Source organism: Macadamia integrifolia, unplaced genomic scaffold (genome assembly GCF_013358625.1).
Source record: "Macadamia integrifolia cultivar HAES 741 unplaced genomic scaffold, SCU_Mint_v3 scaffold949, whole genome shotgun sequence".
NCBI lineage: Eukaryota > Viridiplantae > Streptophyta > Magnoliopsida > Proteales > Proteaceae > Macadamia > Macadamia integrifolia.
The window spans coordinates 1-7356 of record NW_024870593.1 but is presented as its reverse complement, the minus strand read 5'-3'; the positions used below and the strand labels follow the sequence as shown (position 1 = coordinate 7356).

Sequence of the window (7356 nt, the reverse complement as noted above, 5' to 3'; positions counted from 1 at the left end):
TTAAAATATTGGAAATTTGGAATTAAGTAGGTGCATAGGATAAAATGAATTATGCTTTTTTTTTTCAATGTTGTAAAACATTGTAAAGATTCTGCTGCATTAGAAGCTTTAGTCTTGGCATAGGGCCAAAAATCTTGAGTTTTGATCCTCAGCCTTTTCAGTTCATGAAATAGAAGCTTCCTACCTGATTTTCCTTTTTTGTTGTGACTAATATGTTGTTCATGAAATAGAAGCTTCCTTCCTGATTTTCCTTTTTTGTTGTGACTAATATGTTTTTCAGGCCAATTTTAGGAAATATATTCTGAAGTTAGCAGAAAAACTTCTGACATTGGTCTATAGTATTCGACAAACGATTTCTGAATTGACTGCCATTTTGGAGAATTAGATGACTGGATTTTTCAGCGCTAGACCTTTTGTTTCATTCTCTGGGGGTCCACGCCACATACATCTCCAACTATTAATCGCCACCTAGTGTTTCTTCTTTTCTTTTTTTTCTATTTACCGGGGGTGGGGTGGGGGGAGGGGAGTTTCCTTATGACAAAAAATCATGCCACTTGATGAGATGCCGGTTAGTAAAGTGTGTTGTTTGCCCAAGCCTGGCTTTGTCTCTCATAGATATGTTATGCATGGACTAATTGTCTCCATGGTCCCCTGTATTGAGTGGAAGGTGCTCACCTGGATTGGTCTTTTATGTAGATAGTTTAGTTGTATTTCAAATTTAGAAGTTTCTGTTGTGATGTCCTTCTATGAGCTGATTTTTAGAGGAATATAAAGAAAGTTTAGGGGTACTTCTTTCTGCTGATTTTGAGGATGATTTAGGGATTTGGAAACTGATAGCATGAAACAATTAAATCACAATTTTTATGGCTTACTATTGCCCTCTGGCTTAGTGCTTGGAACACTTGGAATGATTTCATTCCTTTTTTTTTTTCCACATATGGTTGGGTGAGATTAATTATATTCTCACTGTTCAGTAGTTTGAAGCAATGGCTTGAACCTTTTGTTTCTTATTCATAAAATTGAAAGCCATCTCAAAATGGAATGAGTCACCGATGCCATACAGGTCCAGCCAGAAAGCTCTAGACGTGTACAAGAACGAGCTTGAGGTTTACGTGTTCCCACCAGAAATCTGGGAACACTATATTTGGATCCTTCTATAGGTCTTTTTATATGTCATGTTTACTCTAAATTATTACTACATTACCATCAAATACTGGTTACCTAAATTGTTGACTTTAGTTTTTGTTTTCTTGGATCCAAATATAGGGCCTTCAATTTATCTATTTGCTTTTATTTTGATAGTAAGGAATGAGTTTGATTAATAGAATATTCCTATCTTGCAGGGGCTCAAACGGCTAAAGAAAGTCCATCCTAAAGGGAAATTAATGCGATCACCAGCTGACAGCTGTACAAACCATAAGCCTGACCGACATTGTAGCCCCCGTGCTAATTCTAAGGAAACTTCATGTGACACACCTAAAGAAAGGTTTTTTGGTGGAACCACTGCTCCCATGCCCTTCAAGTTCAGGCAATCATCGGCAGGCTTGAAAATGCTTGACAGGGATGACCTTGAGAGAATGAAATCAAGAGAACATAACAGAAGGAACAATTTCCCAGTTGATGTGAGAAAGACCATGAGGGAACCCCCACATATCGAGATAGGGCCAAAGCAGCTCAAAGTCAGAGGTCCATTATTTCCTAATAGGGGTGAGCAGCCTGGATCAAGAAGTTGGAAATCTGGCGGATTTGCATCTGGAGCATCTTCTAGTGCCTGACCTGACTTTCCTAATGTGATTTCTCTCTAATTCGGTTCTAACAATACGTAAAGCTAAAATTGATTTGACTCTGGGAGCAGCAACAACATTTAACAGGTGAGTTTAGAAGAAAGGAGGCATTCTTTGTGCAGGCCTCAAATTAAGGTCTGGCACAGTCGGATTCTTGGGTTCTCAGCCGTTTATTTTTTGTGTCTTTGGCAGGGAGCCTATCTGCATGAAAAGCAGAGGAGTTGAGTAGAGTCCTATTGTAAAAAATTTGTTCGTCAGTCGATTCTTGTCTCATAGATTAATCTGCTGCTTCCCTTCCCAAGTTCTTTATTCTTTTATGTATCAAGTACCACTTCAATAAAAAAGCAGAGAAAATCCCCTTTTCTCATTGATTTTGTGTAATTTGCCTTTCATATATAGAGTTTCCTTCCATGTTCATTCTCCATATTGCAGATGGTTATATTTTTCCACCACAGCTTGCCCTGTTAGCAAACATATATAGAGTTTCCTTCCATGTTCATTCCCCATAAGCTTTGACAGAATCATAATTTGCAAGGCCAGCTTACATAAGCTTGTCTCAGGCTGGAAGGGGCTTGGCTCAACCAGGGCTGGGTTTCAGCAGAGCCTTGACCCATTTGCAACTTGCTTACTTGCATACCCCTCACGAGAAATAAGACTCCAATCAGCCCCAACCAGCATTAGGCCTTAAATGGGCCTCTCCAGAGTTTGGTTTCAACTACATCATCAGACTCTTGAGATTCTTGACTCTTTGAACCTGGAATTACATGCTGAAACCCAAAAACATCTGTTCTTAAGCAGTCATCAAGCATCATCTGTTGACCCGAATCTCATATAAAGAAGAGTGGGATCCAACACACACACATACAACCTTACCGAATCTCATATAAAGAAGAGATGGATCCAACACACACACATACAACCTTAATTTCAGGAAGCCTCCAATACAATTTCAAATGCTTTTCGAAGTATGGCTAGATAATTCATTCTCTTTAACCATGATTTAGAGTTGAGATCTTTAGTTGGTGGGGTGCTAAGGGCCCACAAAAAGTTGACACTGAGAAGATGAAATGACAAATATAAATTGAATAAATAGTTAGTCTAGATGTTTAAGGCTATGTTTGGTATGATTTCTTGGAATACATTATCAACCCAACAAACGTAGCCATAGTATAATTTGGGAAGAATGCTACTTGGTCACATGGTCTCTACATCAATACGGGGCCAATGAGGAGGCTCACAAGTTCATCAACATGTTGTGGGTTTTTTGAATTTCACATGAATGTGCCCACAATTTCACACCCCCCCCCCCTTTCTGCAGAAGCCACGTGACCAGGTAGCGTTTCTTTTCCCCTTATATTTTGGTGGGATAAAGGAAGAAACACCATATCGAGTTAGTAGTGTTTGGATCCAAGCCAAATTGGGCTGGCCCAAGGCCGTCAGTTTTCTCATCACATCACTGATAGAAGAACAGTAGAACATCATTTACAAAGTTGGTCTCCAAAAAATTTGCACTCAAATTAGCAAGATAACTCACAATCTTTCTAGTGTGACATTCTGACTGGGTCGATCATGATCATTAGATAAGTAGAGGATTCCCTTGTATTATCCACATGCAAATTTGAAGTCCTACTTCAATTATGTGATTGTAGACACCTTATTTTGTCGCTCTGGAGGCGTGCACAATGATGACTAAGTGCTTTGGAGCGGTGAAAAAGAAAATCCAATTTATGATTCAAGAGACTTCATGTAATATCAGAAATGTTTTAGAAAAAGACCAAAATACCCTTGAAAGTTGACAAGATCAAAAGTGGTTTAGTGGCTTTAGAACCACCCAAATTGTCAAAATAAATGATTTTTATAAATAATATTATTATATTAAAAAAAAAAAAAAAGGCTTAAAATGAGTTCATTTGAACATCCATTTAGAAAGATTTCATATTGGCTTTGTGGGATCCACGGCTGAAATGGTTATTTCTCTCTACGCTTCATTCCATTAACAAGTACTTGAAATAAGCTTTTCAACACCTTTGAAATCATCTAATCTAGATTTATAGTTTGGGAGTTTTGATTTTTTAATTTTTTTTAATTAATTTAATAATTAATTAGGATTCCATATAACCAGACCATGTTCAAACCCAAATTGGACAAGGTAAGTTATAAGTGACCAGTGCTTTTCTTTAAAAAAAGAAAAAAAATGATCACTTTCCAATGGTAGTGATTAAACCTTCACATAATTGGTTTTCAAAATGACAACAATCAGGTGTTTCTGATTACTTTCCTAATGGTAATAATCAAACCTTTCAATTAAGGATGTCAATGGGTAGGGTTTTCTAAAACCCCAACCCAACCTTAAGTTCTCTTAACACTGTCCAGCCCTAGATTAGGCTAATAACATATCCCAGCCCAGGAATAACCCTGTCGGGCTCAGCCCAACCCAACCTGACCCTGATTGACCGTGATTGGGCTGGACTGGGTTGGATTTGCCCTGATTGACTCTCTATCAGTATGAGAAATTAATAAAGGGTTTGACATGAATAAAAAAGTGGGAAGTAAATAAGCTAACATCATAAATCAAACTGAGGGTGGGTTGTGTATAATAGTGAATTAACAAAATATAAGTATGATAGTGTGGGTTAGGAGTGTCAATCGGTCAGATCAGGCTGGTTTTAGTCATGCCTAATTGGGCTTCCTCACTTTAGGACCTTGCACTGTGTCTGGCCCGTAAGAGGATCGGTGTTCCATTTATAAACGGCCGATCGGGTAGCGGTCTTTAATCGGACTATCGATAATTAATCAGACTAAACTGGCCTTAGTCGGGCTTTAAATGGGTTAATGACACATTTCTTTCTAAACGGGCTCTAAATAGGCTATAATTAGGCTTTGAATAATCATTCAACATGTCAAACTAAGTAAACAGGGCTCTAAGCGAGCACTAAGCGGGCTATAAATGGGCCTCAAACATGTAAGGCTGAGTCAAGCTATTAATCAATCAGTCTTGGTCGGATAGCACTCTTGCATTGAGAACTACCTATTAACAAATATGTCGAGGTGCAACTCAACACCTTTAATAATCAGGCCGATCCAGGCCGGTTTAGGTTTTAAATGGTTGGGCTCAGTCGGGCCTACCGGTCTTGGACTGTAATTGACACCCTATTGAGGTTAGTATGAATTATAATGAATTTACTGTTTAGTAGTGATATATAATTTTGTACACAAAAGCTGAGATAGATATAATGTATATAGGGTAGGTTAGGGTAGGGTTGGGTTGGGTCAGGCCGGGCTAGACTCAATGCCTCTGCCTGGCCCAGCCTAGTCCGGTCTCAGGCTTCAAAATCCCAGCTTAACCCTGCTGTATGGGTTAAAAAGTTCCCAGGCCTTGTTCTGGTTCAGGGTGGGCTCAGGTTGGCCGTGATTTTTTGACACTCTTACTTTCAATCACCTATATAATGAACCCTTTGGAGACACCCTATCTCTCAGTAACTCTTATCATGAAATTATTACAGAATCAATGACTCTGATTCTCAATAAAACTCTAAAATTCTAAGAAAAATATACCAATGAAGTGATAACAAGGCCTCATAAAATCCACTTCAACGTCTCTTAAATACATTTAAAAAAAAAAAAAAAAAGAAAGAAAGAAAGAAAGAAAGAAAGGAAAGGGAGCTAGGCATCATGTTAGCACAAATCTCCTTTTGATATAGGTTGAAGTTTAAGTCGTTGGTTGTCCCTAGACATAACATTGATGTGCTCGGGGTACAAGTACCAACCACAGATGTCATTGGTTGGCGTAATGATGGTATATATATCAATAACTAATCGAACTCACCAGTTTAAGGTTCATAAGTTCCAACTTGGTTATATACATAGGTAAAGTCTTTAATTAAAGGTCAAAACAATTTAGTAAAGTTTGGGTGACTTAAAACTATACATGTCCTTGGGATTAAGAGCTAAATGAGGATCTTTACGTACGCTCAAGATTTCAAAGATACGCAAATGTAAACGTAGGATTCCTAAGTTTTGCACTGATGTAGAGTATAACACCCTTGATGTTGTCCATTGCCAATCTTCCATCTGAGGCGCTTGGTCTTCATGAAGAGCTGCCCTGAAGTTTGTTCTTCATTTATAGAGCTTCAACTCTACATGATTTTGGTTGATTGAGCTTGACTTTAAGATCATCCATTGAGGTTCTTGCTTGATCACTTCATCCATTTTCTTGGTTTGCCTTCTTACAAATTCTTGATTTAGTGAGGATACCAATTGAGATATATATATATATATATATATATATACAGAGAAAAATAATGCCTCTACAGGATCAGGGAGTTTGTAATTTATTTATCAATAATATTTGGGTCGTAATGCCCACACTTGACTTGCCACTTGGAAGATTTTTCCCCTTCAACTATGGAAAGGAACCACGCATTTGAAGTTGATTCAATAAAAAAAATCTACATGTCTACATTGGGACACCTTGATTTTGTCACCATTTGGCATGTGGTGCATATGAATGAAAGTAGGTGGCTCCATGTGATAAAAGAACACTTATCTAATAGGTCAAATTTCAATTTATTAAGCGCAGAAAGTGGTTAAAATGTATGTTTAAAGTTTCATAAATATATAAGAATGTGTGTTATTATAATGGAATTTAGTCGCATTATGTATTTTTCTCAATTTAAAAATTAAATTCACTTTTAAGGCACTTCCCCTATTTATTTAAAACTTTGAAGTCTTTTATAAAATATATCCACAAATATAACAGCAGCTGATGAGAAAATATATATATATATATATATATATATATTTTTCCCCTATACCCTCTGACAAGCAGTAAGACCTTTTCCTTAATAGTTTGGGATGCAAGCATGGGCATGAGGCCTCAAGGCCCTTCAACGTCTAATTATGCAATGGACTGCATTGTGGGCTTTGAGTTTTGGGGCCAAACCCATTCCAATGTGTTTGCCCTACTTACATGAGATGAGCCCATTAAAAGGTTAATGAGCTAAGCATATGATGGCCCTTCAAAACCAATTTTTTTCATAAGCTTGGGGAACTCAATAAAACGGTTACCCATCCTCCCACGTGGTATGTATATTATTATTATTATTATTATTATTTTTTTTTTTTTCTTTTGGATCGAGTTTTCTGAAAGCCATGGTGAACTGAAAGCCCATCTGGCGAGAGGGAAAGAGGTGGGGGGGTGTTTGGGGCAGGAGTGCAGGAGTCTTGTCCTTTCAATCATCACTGCACGACGAGGGAAAAAATTATCCCTTTTCTTTTGGTATTAAAACTATCTTCTAAGAGGTATATAGTTCATTATGCGTTCATTAGATGCAAAATATGTTTTGTTTTACTCGTCAGAAAGAGATGTATTGTTAATAGGGGAAAAGAAAGCTCCTTGGCTGCATGAGCCCTGTGCCAACTCAAGCTAATAAAGGGGTATTTGGACAAAAACAAGGGTAGTTTTTTAGGATTTAACAGGGGTGGGGGCTTCATTTCATTGCCCTGTGTCTAGGCACAGCAGCCGCACGACCAAGGAACATTTATTTTCATTTTACAAATTAGTATTGTGTTT

At 37.7% G+C, this 7356-nt stretch overlaps 1 long non-coding RNA gene across 1 annotated transcript; it reads left to right on the top strand.

Moving 5' to 3' along the window:
- Positions 1-522: 522 nt before the first annotated feature.
- LOC122070578 lies at positions 523-2165 on the top strand. Its single transcript, XR_006137855.1, has 2 exons — positions 523-1871; positions 1977-2165. It is a non-coding gene; the product is annotated as an uncharacterized LOC122070578 (long non-coding RNA).
- The last annotated feature ends 5191 nt before the right edge of the window (positions 2166-7356 follow it).